Source organism: Macrobrachium nipponense, chromosome 7 (genome assembly GCF_015104395.2).
Source record: "Macrobrachium nipponense isolate FS-2020 chromosome 7, ASM1510439v2, whole genome shotgun sequence".
Taxonomy (NCBI): domain Eukaryota; kingdom Metazoa; phylum Arthropoda; class Malacostraca; order Decapoda; family Palaemonidae; genus Macrobrachium; species Macrobrachium nipponense.
In genome coordinates this window covers 34,845,336-34,863,468 of record NC_061109.1, presented here as the reverse complement: position 1 = coordinate 34,863,468, position 18,133 = coordinate 34,845,336, and positions in this window count along the sequence as shown.

The window sequence follows — 18,133 nt, the reverse complement described above, 5'->3', positions numbered from 1 at the left end:
GCAGCCACACCATTGTTGCAAGAAATGTAATGATAAAAATAATAATTCTGATGTAGCAATTTATTTATACATGGATATTGATAATAAGAACAAAATAAATAAAGTTGTTTGTGTACTTCTTTTCTGAAATGCGCACAACTTTTCCAACATCATTTGTCCTCCTCTGATGATGGGCAGAAAAGGGGAAGATTTCATTTTACGTCACTTTTTTTTCTGAGCTGTGGTTGGCCAAGCAGGCCCTTGTCGCCTACGGCATGTACTCTTTGGTAATATGCATCCCGCATGCAGCAGCTTACTTGCCCTTTTAATGATAACGGTTGATTTAAATATTTGCCTCACTGACAAATGATGTCTTAAAATGCATATATCTATAGAAAATTTTCTACTCAAAACGACGTCTCCATTTCCGATCAATTGTAAACTTCGGGTTACACCCTGTACATATATAAAATATAATATAAACATATATATATATATATATATATATATATATATATATATATATATAGGGTAATATATATATATAATATATATATATATATATATATATATATATTACATGTATGTATATATATATATATAATATATATATATATATATATATATATATATATATATATAATATATATATATAATATATATATATATATATATATATATATATATGAAGATATATGCCACGAGGGAAAATAAACAACAGAAGTATCCGCAAGATCTTTCGATGTTCAAACTCCAAGACTCTTGCCCAAGTCCTTACATGATCCTCCCAAGTCTGAAAATATCACAAGATCATCTAAGTACACGACACAGTTGTTGATGCCATTTAAAACTTTATTCATTAACCTTTGGAAGGTACTGGCTGCGTTCTTCAAGCCAAAAGCCATAACTTTTGGCTCGAAACTACCAAATGGAGTTATAAAGGTGCATATTTTCAGGGCTCATTCAATTAAAGTTACTTGCCAATAACCTTTAGCCAAATCAAGCTTCGAGATGAACTTGGAATTTCTGATTCTATCTAAGAAATCATCAATCCTGGGTAAGGGAAAATTACTTTGCTTAATTACACTGTTTACCTTCCGGAAATCAATGCACAATCTATCTGATCTCTCTTCCTTTTTTCACCAGAACTACTGGGGAACTCCATTCACTCTCGCTAGGCACTATCATATCATTATCTAGCATGTAACTAATTTCCTTTCTCACAGATTCTGCCTTTTCTGGGCTCAGACGATATGGACTTTGCCTAATGGGTTTCGTGTCCTGCAACTCAATATCATGTTCTAAAACATTGTTTAGGCCTAGTTTGTTACTAATAGTTTCAGGATAATTCACTAAAACATTACGTATTTCGCTCACCTCTCCTTTTCTAAACCCTGATTAAAAACTTCGAAATTCTTAAGCACCTTGGAGTTTTTCTCAAAACTAATTTCTTTCTGAGATACCGTTATATTTCTTGAGCAAGTTTATATGCAGCCACTTTGCTCTACGCTTACCCATATCTATTAAATGATTTAGATTCCCCCTCTTCTCTAAAATTAAAAACGGACTTTCAAATTTATACGATAAAGAGGGACCTTCTTTCTGGATTAGTACTAAAACTTTATCTCCCACACAAAAACTTCTTTCTTTAGGTTTGAGATCATGTTTCCGTTTAGTCTCTCCTTGACTCCCACTCTCGTTCTCCTTTGCTAGTTGCCAAGCATCTCTTAAATTGTTTTTTATAATACTCTAGATTAGTTATGTAGTCCTCACTATCCTCTTTAAGCATTAAGTTACTTTTTAGAATTTCCAAAGGACCTTTAGCAGTGTGACCGAAAACCATCTCGAAAGGACTAAATCCTGTAGTGTAGTTCCGCGCCAACCTTAAAGCTAACAGAACAAATGGTAACTTTTCTTCCCATTCATGCTCGAAGTTCTTATACAATTTCCGTAAACAGCTCTGTAACGTTTGGTGAAACCGCTCAGCAATGCCTTGTGATTTGGGATGATAAGGTGTGGAAGTTACGAGTTTAATGCCTAACTTTTTCATTCTATCCTTGAAATATTTGGATACAAAATTACTACCATTATCACTTTGTATAGTACGAGGCAGACCAAACTTAGAAAAATAATCTAACAATCGTTTAACTACGGTCCTTGTGTTACAGCTTCTTAAGGGTATCGCCTCTGGATATCGGGTTAGTCTGTCAGTGATTGTCAACAGATATATATTCCCTCCCTTGCTTCTAGGCAACGATCCTACCAGATCATACTGATGACTACATTCTCAAAAGGTTCGCCTACTGAAGGAATATTACACAACGGAGCTCTGGGAATTACTTGATTCGGTTTCCCTGCAATTTGGCATTTATGACAGCTTAAAACATACCTCTTTACGTCACTCTTCATTTTAGGCCAAAAGTACGCCCTACTAATACACTGAAAGTTTTATTTACTCCTAAATGTCCTTGGTCATCATATGCCAACTTCAAAACTAGTTCACGAAACTTCCTAGGAACTACTAATTGTTCGGTGATTTCCTCTTTACTACCTGACTTAGGCTGAACATAACGACACAAAACTTTGTCCTTTAAACAAAAAGTTTCCTTACACACATCATCAAGATTATCGTCCAGCTCCCATTCAAAAATTCAGGTTAGTGTCTCATCCTCTCTCTGAAACTTGACTAGCTCATCCTTATTCGAAAGGTTAGTGCCTAATTCATCACTGTAACTAGTACTTGATTCTACTACATCAACTACGTTACTCTCGACAGCTATACCATCCGTTTGGCTATCACTGTCACCGACAGAGTCAGGTCTCTCAGCCACACTCATGCCAAGATCAACCTTGCCACCTCTATCACACTCGTTCGAATCCACGAACTCACTCTCATTCGAATCCACAAACAAATTATGACCACAGTTATGTCTGTATCTAAACCAGACCTAGTTACTACCATTTCAGGCACTGGACTCTCACTCACAACAGGATTCACATTCTTGGATAAAGCCAAGTCATTACCGACAATAATGTCAACGCCATCAGCGGGCAAACTGTCAACAACTGCTATTTTCACTTCTGACACTACCTGACTTTCTAAATTCAACTTCAACAAAGGACAAAGAACACAAGTGTTAGGAAATCCACCTAACATAACTTTTTCTTCCATATTGATTTCTGCCCTATTTGGCACACTCTCTCTCCTAATCAGTGAGACAGCAGCTCTTGTGTCTCGAAGCAAGACTACTCCTCTCGAATCTACTCCTCCATGAGAGGAAACTACACCATCTGACAGAAATTCACCAAACAAATTCCTAGTTTCTCTCATCACATCATCCCTATTTCACAAAAGGTTAACTAGAGACACTGGTTTCTTACAGTCCTTCCTTTCTACTGCACAATTTCTAGCTAAATGCCCTTTCCCATTACATCGGAAACAAGTAATTCTGAGCCATTAGATGCCACTTTATTCTTACAAACCTTAGACGTATGACCAGGTTTTCCGCATGTATAACAGTAATAGTCACTTTTACTCACATTGCTATTACTAGAACTGAAACTTTTACAGCTACCAGATGAAGGATTATTTTGCTTCTCACTGACACCTAAGTTGTGGGTCAAACTATATTCATCTGCTAACCTAGTTGCTCCTGCAAAGGATACTTCTCGCCTATCTTCTATATAAGCTTAATCTCAGGGGATATATTATCTTTGAAGTTTTCTAACAACACTAAGTTCTTCAAACCATCAAAATCCTCAACTTTAGCAGAAGTTAACCAATCAAAAAACCGCCTTTCTAACTTCTTACCGTATTCTACATACGTAATATTTTCATCTTTTCTTAAACTTCTAAATTTCTTACGGTACGCCTCCGGTACTAGCCTATATGTGCTAAGAACAGTTTCTTTCACAATATCATAATCATCACATTCCTCCTTAGACATACAACTATACACAGTAAGTGCCCTACCACTCAAAACTTACTGTAAATATGAAGTCCACATTTCTTTAGGAGAACCTATTCTTTCCATTAACTTCTCAAAACACATGAAATATGTCGTTACGTCTTCCTCATCAAACTTTGGTACTAATTTCAACACTGCACTCATACCTAACCCATCAGCTCCACTTTTGTTCTCGCCTGTCTGACTGTTAAGAGTACTTTGCCTTAACCAAGCAATTTCCAACTCATGCATACGTTCTTTCTCTCTTTCTTCCTGCTCATGCATATGTTCTCTCTCTCTTTCTTCCTGCTGCATTACCAACATTTCTCTCTCTTGCTCTTGCTGCATTTTCATTACTTCTCTCTCCTGCTGCATTTTCATCACTTCTCTCTCAGCTGCTCTTTCATCTTTCTCATACTTTTCCCTTTCTTTCCTTTCAACAATATCATGGAGATCATTCCCCTCTAGACCTAGAAGCTTACCAGACTCAATAAAATCTCTCACCATCTCACTCATTCTGGTTCTTTCTATATTCTCCGTTTCAATCTGTTACAGTGCTAAATAGCCTGGCCAACGGTCGCCACAATGCCACGAACCCCGAGAGGTCTGCCTCAGGTTCGATATTAAAATAAACAAAAAGAATTCAACACCAAGAGTTGAAACTGGGGATACAAATATAAAAAGATACGCAAGCAGAACAAAGGTTTATTTACAAGCTTACTAACAAAGATTAATGCAAAATGGTTACTCCTATTTACATAACAAAAGTAAAATCTCAAACTGCATGAACTGGGGAAACAGTGAGGTAATGAAAATACTTGCAGGGAAGTTTTGCATCTGTCGGAAATCAATGCTCAAAGTGATGGCTTCACAAAGGAGAACTGTAAAACTCCAGACATCTTCTTGAAGCAATGTCTATTTTTGATACTCGAAGGGCAGGTTACTCCTCAAAACCACCTTGTAGGACGTTTCTTCTCTGAAGGGTTGATCAACGTCGGAATGTCTCCCTTTCCGACTACGGATGACTTAACTTCTGTCCCTCTCTTTTGACTCGACTCCGACCACTTTCTTGAGCGCCTTCTACTCTTATCCTTTGTCTGTTCCTTCTTCTCTTATCTCTCTCTGATGATCTCTGCTGGTCTCTCACTGATGATCTGATCTCTGATACTTCGTCAGTCATATATATATGGAGATCTGGGGGCGGGGCCTACCAGCGAACGTCACAGACTCCCAAGAAGACGTAAACGTTTTAGAAGAATCTTGACGAAGTATTGCATCATATTTAACGGCATTTCTCACGACGTGACAGTGCGTGTTGCGTTCCACAACACACCTGGCGATTCTAGAACCATCATGAGAACAGGCGCCTCCTTGCTGCAGAACTTTTTGAAGATGATGCGTTTTCTTTTCTTTGAACTTATAAAGCGATTACCATGACAGACAGGGAGTCCTCTAATTGAAAAAAGTTCTAAGACTTCTTCAACAGATGGTGTTCGAGGCCTTCATCCATCTATGAAGTGTCTGTGTCTTTTTGATGTCCCACTCTGTCCATGATTGTTCAGCTTCTTGGGCATGCTCCTCCACTTCTGCCTCCACCAGTCTGGGGTTAGCTCATATGCCCCAATTATTGCCTCTTGGACATGGGCGAGATCTTGTCGCTCATTCAGGGAAGAGCCTTGAATGCAGTCCGCCCTTTGCCAGCGAGATGCTTGCCAAAGCAGAGGGCCACTTCCTGAGGGGGTTGGATTGAAGTTCTTGAGCACCTGCTTGACATGGTCAAGCCAGGTGTTAGGTTTGTTGCTGTCCCAAGTCCTAATGAGGGTTTCATGCTGTGGAAATGAGAGTGTGAATGATGGGGCACAGGGGGCTTGGCACTCCAGGTTGCCTGAGTGGAACTCTGGACAGCCATAGACAGTTGATGGGCCCTTTCTTTCTCCCTTTTGGCTGTCTGAAATGCTCTGTCAGCTGCTTCTCTTCTCTATTGTGCTTCTCTCTCAGCAGCTTATCTTTTCTCTTGTGCTTCTCTCTCAGCAACTTCTCTTCTCTCTTGTGCTTCTCTCTCCTTCTCCCTTTTGGCTGGCTGGTATGCTCTCTCCACAGCTTCTTTCATTTTATTGTTCACCCAATTGATCAGTTTTGTGCCCTCCAGCCCCATGGCTCTTCCCGCTTCAGTGAAGACCCTGGCCTCCTCCAGTGCTGCATTACTGGTCGTCTTCTCAGAGGTAAAAAGTTAGTAGTCTAGCCTGAGAATAATAGGATGGAAGGCAGTCGCAAAAACTTCGAATGTCACCAGGGGTATGCGGAATACTCAACGCTATACCAGGGAAATAAGAAGGATCCTTATGGCTGGAATATCTGCAGATGCCAAAAAGCTAAAAATGTCTTCCACGTAGTGTGGAAATCCTTTTCATATGATTGCACCTCCTTGTCCAGGCCATTGTCAGATAAATTCAAGGTATCCCCTTAGAGTTACGAACCCCCAGCATATATATGTATATATATATATATATATATATATATATATATATATATATATATATATATATATATATATATATATATATATATATAATTATGATCACTTTAGCACGTGATTCGTTTATCACACTTATCCACAGGTCAATGGCTTGAAAATGAAGCCGAAAATGGTCATGGACCATACATATATAATTATAGATTATATATATATATATATATATAATTATATTATATAATATTATATATAATATTATATAATATATTGAGTATGTTAAAGAATAAAAAACATAAAATGAAGTAATATCCAATGTAAAATCTTAAACCACTTGACCGATATTTGTTAATATGATGATGTTCATATAGAAATTATCTATACAAGTAAAAAATGCGCCGAAGTGTTTTCGACATAATCGAGATTTTTGTACAGAGGCGACGGCGTATAATCAAGGCCCCCAAAAATAGATCTATCTTTCGGTCGTATCTGTATGATACTGTAAGAGCCGTGGTCGACGATCCTTTAACCACGGCACGGTGGTGGCCTATCCTATATCGTTGTTAGAAGCACGATTATGTCTAACTTTAACCTTAAACAAAATAAAAACTACTGAGGATGGATGTCTGCAATTCGGTATGTTTGATGATTGGATGGGGGATGGGACAGAAAAAAGTGCGGATGAACAAGGAAAGCCAGGACAATAGTCTTCCCTTCAGAAAACTTAAAAAAATCCATAATATAGATTCATTGTTCAATTGGAATCATTAGTAATTCCAAGATGAACCGAAAGATGAAACCTAGACCTATGAAAGTCACATTTATTTCATTACATTAAACTACATACATATATATATATATATATATATATATATATATATATAATATAATATATATATATATATAATAGATAATATATATATATATATATATATATATATATATATATATATATATATATATATATATATATATAATATAATATATATATATATATATATATATATATATCTATATATATATATATATATATATATATATATATATATATACACATATATATATATATATAACACACACACACATATATATATATATATATATATAATATATATATATATATATATAATCTCATGTAGCCCCTGACATTTAATCTATATATTTTTTTAGAATTCTTATTCAGTTTAGAAATTATATTATCTTATATATTTTGTAAAATTTCTATTATATATCTATAATTCTTTCCTTTCGGTTTTCAGAAATGTACTCGCATAGTTTATGTAGTGGAAATATATTTTATGATAACCTGCGAAAATCCCCCATTGATCTCCAATGCGTGAATTTTCTTGGTACTTTACGATTAAGTTCGTGAAAATACTGCTAGATCAACATTTTTCTGCATATAGGTAAATGGGAGACAATCAAATTTAAGGACTCTAAAAACAATTAAGTTTACTAAGCAGCTTATTAATTATATTCTCACGTACAAGATTACAACATTTCAGTTCTTATATCATTTCTGAAAATACTGATTAAAATAGCATTGATAGGAACAACAAGATCTTTCGGTTTCTGGATTTTTTTAGGACCTGTATCCCAGCGTTTATTCGTTAAAAAAGGTCATTATAAATTTTAAATACTGAAAACACTCGCTTACATATCTTGGGCGCTGGTAGGGTGATACTTTAAGTTCACTATCTGAGTTAGGTAGCTGTGATTTGTACTTGACCATCCAAGACTATTAATATCATCTTGTTATTGATGGTACCATAAACCTGCCTGTTTGGCATTATTGATGTTGATAGAGGCTGAGACCATCTGGCCTTCCCTACCATCAGTCAATCTTGATCGCCTATCGTAAATCAGGACTCAGACATGAAACTTTTTTCGGTCTTTGATATTTTGTCTACGAACCATACCAAATACTTTGTCTCTGTTTAAATTCATCTCTATCTATATCTACCTGAATGTCTATCGACGTTTGGTTTGAAACCATAATGTTCCTTAATCATTTTTCTCTAGAATAACCCATCACTTTCCTCCTTGATCTTTTGGAAAAATCACATAGGACTAATAATTGATAAAACCAGCTGAGTCCCTGTCCTTAAAATTGAACAGACATAAGGCATTGTTTTCCCTTAGAACGTTTAATTGTAGATATTTTACCTAATTTCTTTACATATTTTACCAAGGGTCTTCAAAATGAAGGGCTGGGAAGCTTGTAAATCTTACAATGCATTCTTGTAAATCTTACAATGCATTCTTGTAAATCTTACAATGCATTCATACAATGCATGTTTAACTTACATATAGCAAATAAATTTGCCTTCCTCTTCCGACAATAGATTCCATTAGGACTTTTCCCGGATGCAGTATTCCTCCAGTTAATCGACTGTCTAATCTAATGCAAACGTAATTCACGCTCCACGTGTGCATCACATACCCTTCTCCTAGCTTCCATAAGCCAAAGGAATAGCAATGAACTTCTTTATCATATTCTTTGTAGTTATTTGCTAAGAGTATGACAGCTACTGGGAAGATATCTGAGGCACGCAGAATGGTTTAAGATTTAAAGAAACAGCTCTACATCTTTGGAATTCTATAAGAAAGGCAAGAATATAGAATCTTTATTCCCCAATCCTTCCTATGTGATTTCTGTCATTCAACAGTTAAAAAAACTTTTATACTTTTCGTAATGCTATGTTTGGGCAAAACACAAAACGGCACTATATATATATATATATATATATATATATATATATATATATATATATATATTTATATATATATATATATATATATATATATCATCCGAACTACTAATGTCCTTAATATCTAACTCACTCTACCTCGGAATTCATATATTTTCATATATGTAACAAAGGGGAATTTTTAGTTGATAAAAACTTCGTCCCCTCATGGGATCGAACCTCAGGGGATCGAACCACCGTCCAACGGACAGGAACGAAATCAGGATGGACAGTGACGTTAGCGATTCGGTACATATATGAAAATATATCAATTCCGAGGTAGAGCGAATTAGATATTAAAGGACATTTGTAGCTCGAATGATATATATAAATCACGGTGATGTGATAATTAGTCATGTATGTGTGTATATATATAAAATAATATAATATATATATATATATATATATATGTAAAGTATAAAAGGCCCATTAAAATACTCTGGATTAAAGCTAAGCACTAAATTTCGGTGGAGAGACCCCAACCTTATCAAGTAGTGAATTACTACTTGACAGGGGTGAGAGGCAGTCTACCGATATATAGTCCTTTGCTTCATACTAGTGGAGTGTTTTTAATGGGCCTTTTTTAACTGAGACGTATATTGTTTCAACAGAAGAATTATTCAATTATTCACACACACACAAACATATATATATATATATATATATATATATATATATATATATATATATATATATATATATATATATTATATATATTGGTGGATTGACTCACAGGTAGTGTTCACTACTTGATAAAGGTTGGAGTCTGTCGAATGAAAAATATTCCTTAGCTTTAAACCAGAGTGTATTAATGGGCTTTATATATATATATATATATATATATATATATATATATATATATATATATATATATATATATATATATATATGTATGTATATATATAGATATATATATATATATATATATATATATATATATATATATATATATATATATATATATATAATGTATGTATGTATATATATATATATATATAATCTGAAGTATAAAAGCCCAATTAAAATACTCTGGTTTAAAGCTAAGGACTATATTTCGGTGGACTCACTTCCAACCTTATCAAGCAGTGACTGACATCATCGATATATATATGGCAGATGTGCCCTTAGGTGATGCCTGAGGTCGCTGCTAAGCCGCTGTTGGTCCTGTTAATTACCTTTATCCGCTTCATCGTTGTGTAAAAGAAGATATTTTCTATCTAGTCTGTCTCAAGCTCCATTGAAAAGGCTGATGCTATTATCTTGTTTCATCACTGAGGATTCTACCATCATACATTTTTATTGACAGTTGCTCTTGTATAAAATTCGGGATGAGTTCCAATCCATTGTATGGTTCGTGTTATTTAGTATTTGATGGAAAATTGCCGAATATCGTGTCCATATCTAACTGATCGTTTATGTTGAGGTAATATTTCAGAGACAGATTTTCCAGTGAAGCTATAGTATGACGTATTACAATCACCACACTGGATTTCATAAACTCCTACTTCCTTGAAACTGGTTTCTGCTGAACGTTAGTTAAGGGTTTTCTTAGTGTAATTTTTTTGTAAATTTTTTCTTTTCTTTGTTTTTTCTCTGTAAAAATGCTCTTTGCTTCTTGTATTACTTTTTCTATTATGTAGTTGGTGGATTTTAACAAGATTAGTTGATTTCTCATTGTTTCAAGTTCTTTGTTGAGAAAATCTGGTGAGCAAATTCTCAGGGCCTTAAGAAATAAATTACTTGCTAGGCCGAAGTTTAACTGATATGTCATGATAGCTGTAAAATTGTATGTATGAAAGTGAGAATGTTGCTTTCCTGAAGCCAGTGAATTTATAGTTGTCATTGGTTCTGATGATTAATATGTCTATAAAGGGGATTTGGTTATTGTTTTCCCATTCTACTTTAAGTTTTATACTCGGCATCAAAATCGCCCGACGAATAAACTTCTTAGAAAATTCAAAATTATATAATATATATGTATATATATATATATATATATATATATATATATATAGATATATATATATATATTATATATATATATATATATATATATATATATATATATATATATAAGGCTTTTACCGGGGAAGATGCTGAAACTTGAGCAGCGAATTCACCTTTAGAAATTTTCTAAGAAATTTACTTGTGTGCGATTTTGTTATTTTTTCTTATTTGATCCCGAGCATAAAACTTCAAGTGGAATATATATATATATATATATATATATATATATATATATATATATATATATATATATATATATATATATATATATATAAATATATATTGAATAGTGTCATTAAAGGATTAAGAAGGGTAAAATGTTTTCCCAATGCCTTTCTGTCAGTGAGCAGTATGATAATAGTGATAATAATAATAATAATAATGATAATGATAATAATAATAGTAAACATTACTGTCGTTCACTTAGAAAGAATGAAGCAATGCAAGTTTTACTTGCCTTATCTCAGAAGTATAACTTATCTTTCATTTTACTCTCTTCTATATACAGCAAGTTTGCTTGATAGTCGTATCAACTCCCCCTCCAAATTGCTATGTCGCATAGCACCTCCAGTCAGGTGAGAATGTCTACCAACAAGTGAAATCGACTGATTAGGCTTTATCTCTAATTACATTACCTTGATTAAACTTCTTATCTTAAAATTAGGTTTTCTGCTAAATAATGTGACAAACTGCCTTACATTAACTAGGAAATTTGTTAATTGCAGAAAAAGGTGCTACTATTAATAAAATTCATTTAGTTATAAGCTGTTGTTACATTAAAGCAGCAATTTTACAATTATATAAATCAAAGTAACAACATAAAACAATTTTAATGCATTATCACTAAATTATTCATACATTTAAAAATATAGAATTAAATTTGTGAATTCAGAATCATGCAGTTAGTGTGCCTTGATAAGGCATTGTAACAGATGAAGAACTCGTGGGCTTATGGTAGTTGATGCCACGATACTTGGGATGATTGGCAAAGTGCCAGACGTAGTACTATATTCATAGGTGCCAATTGGCACTAATTTAAGTACATGCAAGGATATGATCATGTGTTGAAAAGGAGCTACTTGTAGCGGATTTTTTCATTGGCTCTGATCTTTTTAAGTTTTTAAAGAATGATAGGAAGTATTTAATTTAATATGCCAGGATCTTATACCTTACCTTCTTGAAAGAGCCAGGCTCGACAGAGAGAGTGTCCAGGCGGCACTCGTGTGGAAAGGGTTTAATGGTTTTGCTTTACCATTTAAAATTTACCACGCCTTTGGTGGCATGAAAAGGAATTCAAAGGACTTATGGTACTAAAAGATCTGGTAATTTGCACTTTGCATTGGCAGAGAGGGAAGCGAAGTAAAAGGGAGGAGCCACTTTAAGGCTTTACAAAGGGGCTCAATGCATGGTCAAGATTGCCAAGAAAATACTAAAATAAGAGATTAAATTACGAAGTTATACTTGATTAAGTGGTGTCAATGAAGACATTACAATAAGAGGTTACACTGATCAAAATTGGTAAAGAGAAAATATCACAAGATGAAGTTGAATTACAAAGGTAGAAGAAGTAAGAATTAGGGAAGAAAACTAGGATCCAACTCTTGTTAGAGGTGCCAGAATCCTTCAGAAGATAAAGTGAGGCACAGAGCCAGATTATCACTATTGGGACAAAAACTCAGTGCTCTCTTAGGCTACCTAGAAGCTCTATGCTTTTCACCTTCTTCTTTGGGCCTCTTTTAAGCCGCTGGTTCGATGTTATTTGAAGAATCAGTGGAACCGAATCCAGGGAAGACGTTGGAGTGCCACCTGTTCTAGTTGCTGTGGCACGGAGAGCAGGGTAATTGCCTATAGGTCCTAATGTGAGCTGTTTCAGTTCCTTGAGTTCTTCAGCCAGTTTTGACATGGCAGAATCCTTACTCAGGACTGATCTGCAACGGACAAGGAAAGAGTGGAAGAGGTTTTGGTGGGCATGAGAGCCTCATAGGTTACTATGACAAGCTCAGACATGGGTTGAGAGGCCAAGCCATCTGATGAGCTTCCTCTGTGGGCAAGAGAAACTGTCTTTCTCATTGACACTGGTAGCAAAGCCAGGCCGGGAGAAGAGAGGTGATCCAGATTAGGATATCTTGTAGTGAGACCTATTGCATGCTCTGGCACTGTCATTAAGGCAGGACCAGGCGCAGGAATCAATTCGGAAATTTCTTTGACGTCCGCATAGTACGGAACGCGGCACTGTCCGAGACACTTAGGTGACACTTGCAGAAAAGTTGATGTAGGTTTGGGATCTCTGGAAGAGAGATTCAGGGTGTGCCTAGGTACTAGCACTAGGGCAGTGCCCGGCACAAGAATAAATTTTGTTATTTGTTTGGATGGAGCTTGGCACTATTCAGGGCGTGCAGTTTTATGAGGCTTAGTTATGCCTGATGAAAACTTGGATTATTGTAGTTTCAGAAGGATTGGAGGTCTGGTCCCAGGAGAATGTCATAACCTCCAGGAAGATAGGTCACTCCTGTAAGTATACATATTTTGGATTGGTGAGGTCTTGTGACCCTCATTTGAATAGCGGGAGTTTCATCTTGGTTTTTGTCTGTCAATGGTGGCCCCATGGGGAACAGTGCCCTCCCATAACAGAGAGATTTGCACGCCAGAGTCATCAAATGCTATGACCTAACGGGCGGAGTAGTTAACTTTAGGAGGCGCCACAGATATGGGACCCTTGACTGGAGGGTCTAAGGTTTGGGGATTCGTAACTGCCAGGGCAATGGTGGGCTTAGCTGTATTAGTAGGGTAATTTCCACAGAGAGCTTAATTGCCATAAACTTTGCAAGCAGTATTAGCGTGCTTGTGGTGTGTGTCCCAATGGGTTGTGACCCGTGTTAGAGGTCACAGAAAAAATTTTGGGGCTGCAAGAACACAAGGTGATTGCATGTATATTATCTTCTTTATCAATTTCACTCAAGTGTATTATTTTCAAGTCATATGAGTAAGCATAAAAATAACAGATATATCACCTAAGTATAGAATCATTTCTATAAGCTTTTCACTCTTATATGTAAATCTAACCAAACTACAAACTTAATGCAAACTTATCTAAAATAAATTTGATCACTAGAGTATGTTTTGTATTTGAATTGCCAAAATCTATGTTGACCTGGAAAAAAAATTAATCTTACTATTTAGAAGTTCTTAAAAGAATATGATACCAAATATCACACACTCAAATGTCAAAGAAATTTTCTCCTTTAATAATCATTAATATATCTTTATTGATATCAAAAAATGTAAAGGTCTATACTTGTTTAAGGAAGTTTCTTACTTTCTCACTGTACAAAAAGCAACCAATACTGAATACTGAGGTACCTGATACTAAGCCATTATTCGTTATGACAAAATTAGGTCTCCTTTTGAAAACATATTCATTCTGTTCCCCAGCCTGTTCGTACGCATATGGTGCAAAGCGTACAGGCTTAATTTTGTTACCGCTATCCATATTTTATTTTACTCCATAATGCAAAATAAATCTAGGATATGCCTATATTATATTTTCTTTAAGAATAATCTAAATGCTTGATATGTAATATATATATATATATATATATATATATATATTTATATATATATATATATATACATACACACACACAAAAAGCTAATGCCACAGAGAAAAAATGAAAAGACGAAAAATATCGAGATCTTTCGGTCTACACGACCCTTTACTTGAGGGACAACTGATCAAAATAGAGCAGAAGCACTACAGTAGGCCTAGTATACAAACTGACATTACAGGATTAACATAAGGTCAATTCACTTGAAAGAAACATAAAAATGCACGTGGGCTAAATTAGAGATTTTAAAGGCAGACACTCACACGTGCTCGTAGATAATTTAGTCAGAAAACAATACATTTTGTATTAAAAAAATGAAGTTTATAAAAAATGTTCAAACAATGAGTGAGAAACGAATATAGAGAGAGAAAAAAAGCAGAAACACTCCCACACACTCATAGTATGTCTGTTAGTTGATTTTTCATTGATTACTTGTTTTGTGGAATTGCTTAGAAATAATAAAAAGATTAGAGTAGAGAAGAGAACGGACTTTTGAGTGATCTTAGGTAGCTGAGTTAAGTTCAATATCCAGAGAGTGCGAACGTGCATGCTGGCAACAAGAGTGTAAATCTCGAAAGTGTTGTAAAGGCGTAAGTCGAAGGACCTACCAGGCCTTGAGAGCTCGAGATGATGTGTTGGAACGCAGAGAAACTTCAATATCAAGAAAGTAAGATAGCGCTTACAAGAAGCAGTTGAATGACGCAGTGTGTATAATGAGGTTCGGAGCTGTCTGCACATTCTGCGTAGATGTATTCAGCACAAGATCCGGAGCATGGGAGTATCTAAATTTAATTCGGTGGTAAAAATCGGAATGCAGAGGTGATCAGTGTTTTGTTTACTTCTGAAATCATCCCACAAATGCGGATTAAAAATCAAAGAATGAAGATAAGAAGGTATGTATTACATAAATACAAGACGCAAAAAAATACTTTCCAGTTTTTGCTCTACGAGTTCATTATAGACAAAACCTGTACGAACAGTATATCATCCCCGATTAAACACCTTTAAAAAATGTAGTATACAGGAATGCTTTTAGTGGATAACATTATCAGTAAATGTAGATTTTATACTATTAAAATATTTATTGGATTAATTCGAATGGGCCCATTTCATGAAGCCGCTTTGAGGTGCTCGGTTTAATGACAACAGTATTACTCCATTAAATGATAATATTGGTCTATAAATGGATTTCACAAGAGCTGTAAACAAACAACGTAAACATCTTGTCACACCATTATCTTATTCTGTTCAAAAAGCCTTTGATTGGAGAGGTTTAGACAAAATGCGTCGATGCTTAATGGAAGAGGTTTAGACAAAATATGTAGGTAGACGCTTAATGAGCTCATCCTGACGTTCCTTTATTGATGGATCCTTTTGTATCTCCTATGTCATTTTGGCCCATGCCTAATTACTTTAGACTAATCCATGTTGTTGCCCTGAATCGTTGAAATGTACAGGATAAAAGAAAAGACAAATTTATTCCTGTAGAAGATGTAAGACATGTCTTCTGAAATAGAAACTCGAAGAAATTTGTGCGAAATTTATGAGATTAAAAATCTCGATTATGCTAAGAAAAATTATCAGTATAGATGAGTGTATAGTTACTAATAACTACCAAATAAATGCGTTGTATTTTGTTACGGTGGTTATTATGTGACGTACGTCACGGAGTAGAGAAGGGATGAATATGAATGCCTAAAAAATTAGGAGTGTCTACCGTTATGGAACTTTGAACAAGGAGAGTTATTTTGCTGAGCGGATCTTTCAGAAAAGTGTAACAGAATTAATTCAAATTAAGTTATAATTATACTTTGATTTCAGTAAGTAAAATTAAATTTCCACATTGTACGGAGATGAAGTCCCATCAAGTAAAAGAATGTTATGTTAAAATATTTGTTGTCTATTTGAAATCTGTATTCTGAAATTGCATTTAGGAAAGTGAAGGCTTGCTTTTTTGTTAGTAAAATTTAAGCAACTAACAAGATTGGTAGCATGAAGGAAAATAAATGTTAGCAGAATATCAAGCAAATAACGTTATTGGCTTCCTATTCGCTAGCAACCCAGAAATTTTCAAATGTTTTCTCGTCAACAGCAATCAGTGAGAGGTGTTCAATATGAAGCTAAGGAGAGGCTTATGCTTTCATCCCTAACCTATGGCACACACATTTTAATTGTTCACTGATATTTACAGCAGAAGTGAAATGACTCTAGATATCGGAAGCTTTACGCTCAATAGCATAAAATTAAAAAGCAAAGCCACGCACACACACAGAATATATGCTATATTAATAGAGTGATAGATAGATAGATAGATAGATAGATAGATAGATATATGCGTGTGTGTGTGTGTGTGTGTGTGTATAATATTATATTAAATTATACAGACAGATGTTTTGCATTATGGGCTGACAAAGCTGAGTAAAAGCAACAGCAATGGGTATAACTGATAACATCTTTATAGTGATAAACAATAACATATTAACTACTTTGTGGGAAAACCAGAAATCGAAAATTTACAGTATAAATAAATTATTGAATAACTTAAATTATAAGTAAGTTATAAGATGAATTATTGCCAAGGTTAAGATCTGGTTTCCTAAAACATACCCCTATCGACTCAGTCTTAATGATTCTTCACAAAAAATACCAAGAACTCTAAAATTCGCAAATCTTCTACCCGTATTGCATTACTCTATATGCTGTAAAATCGGTGATCAGGTTGGCTTGGCCTGCAAACAGCCAGTACGAGGAGAAATACCATAACGTTCGGAATATCTTCTGCGGACTAACCTCTTTTACAGGCGAATATAGGTGGCGCTACAGGCAAACTGTCTGAGGGTAGTTTATCATGACAACGCTTAAACAGTATGGTTGCTGGTAAATATTAACTTATGGTTAATGTGGGGAAAGCTGCACTTAAACATGCATGGCAGTTTACAATACATAGTCAGTGTATCAACCCTTGGCATAACTATTTTGTAATTTATACCAAGGGATTTATTTGAGAACTTTTTAATTTCTTTAAATATTGTGTTATTATGATAACCATTATTTTTGGAAGAGTTTAAAATAAATTTTATTTCCGAGTCAAATGACTATCAGGACCTGCAGGGAGAAAATACTCTATGTATTGAACTCTTAATGTTATTTATTCTATAGTTAAAGTGCGACGCCTGTAGTGCCACCTATATTGGCCAGTCAAAGAGGTTAGTCTGAACAATATCTTCGTATTAGTAGCTTGTTGGCCAAACCAATCAGATCACCGATTTTACAGCATATATAGGAATGTAATACAGGTAGAAGATAGGAAAATTTAGTGTTCTCGGTACTTTTAGTGAAGAATCATTATCAAGAATCTCTGAGTCGGTTGAAATA